At 64.7% G+C, this 312-nt stretch overlaps 1 protein-coding gene across 1 annotated transcript in view; it reads right to left on the bottom strand.

Moving 5' to 3' along the window:
* Positions 1–255, bottom strand: part of TEAD4 (TEA domain family member 4) — a 59,863-nt gene extending 59,608 nt beyond the window's left edge. Inside the window, exon 1 of the mRNA XM_010294772.1 lies at positions 183–255. The gene's annotated coding sequence lies outside the window, so the exon portion shown is untranslated. The remainder of the gene's footprint in view (positions 1–182) is intronic.
* Between the last annotated feature and the right edge of the window lie 57 nt (positions 256–312).

The raw sequence follows: 312 nt of genomic DNA, 5'->3' as shown, positions 1-312 counted from the left end.
CCTCCCGGCCGGGGGAAGCCGCCGGAGCCTCCATTGAGGATGTTCTCATCGCTCCCTTTGAACGCTTGTGCCTCCTCCGTCGCACATGACCGCCTCCAAACCCCCCTTTTCACCCTCTCTCCTGCAGGCACCCGCGCCCCTTCAACCCGCGCGAAAACGATCGCCAAATCGCGTGTCCTGACCTGCGCGAGGCAAGAGCGGCTGCTGCTCCGCAGGCGCAGCGGGGACCGGCTTCAAATTCTCCTTCTGCTCCAGGACTTTCTGCCAAAAGAGCAGACGAGGGCTGTTACTGCGCGCCTGCCCCTCGCTCCC

This window comes from Phaethon lepturus, unplaced genomic scaffold (assembly GCF_000687285.1).
Source record: "Phaethon lepturus isolate BGI_N335 unplaced genomic scaffold, ASM68728v1 scaffold9529, whole genome shotgun sequence".
NCBI lineage: Eukaryota > Metazoa > Chordata > Aves > Phaethontiformes > Phaethontidae > Phaethon > Phaethon lepturus.
This window is presented reverse-complemented; position numbering and strand designations above follow the sequence as displayed.